The sequence below is a fragment of the Leuresthes tenuis genome, unplaced genomic scaffold (assembly GCF_036924035.1).
Source record: "Leuresthes tenuis unplaced genomic scaffold, fLeuTen1.0.hap1 SCAF_4, whole genome shotgun sequence".
Lineage (NCBI taxonomy): Eukaryota > Metazoa > Chordata > Actinopteri > Atheriniformes > Atherinopsidae > Leuresthes > Leuresthes tenuis.
This window is the reverse complement of record NW_027325358.1, coordinates 8,812,862-8,813,151: the sequence shown is the minus strand read 5'-3', so window position 1 is coordinate 8,813,151 and position 290 is coordinate 8,812,862.

Sequence of the window (290 nt, the reverse complement as noted above, 5' to 3'; positions counted from 1 at the left end):
GAAGGGGGGGTGGTCACTTTTCAAAATAGCATTTACAGCCCAGGCCCCACCGGCCGACACTTTCTCTCGCTCTCTGTCAGACCACCGAGGCGTGGAGAGACACCTGCCCCCTGCCAAGTTAGTACAGTTGTCATTCAGCTTCAAGTGCTTATTGCTTACAATGTAGCTAATTTGATTAAAAGCACATAACTTCACAACTTTATTTTAGCTGGGTGTTAGACAGGGATTCTTGCGGCTTTAATGCTGATCTGTGGAGCCTCAGCTCTGTCTGTGGACATTAGCTTTAATCT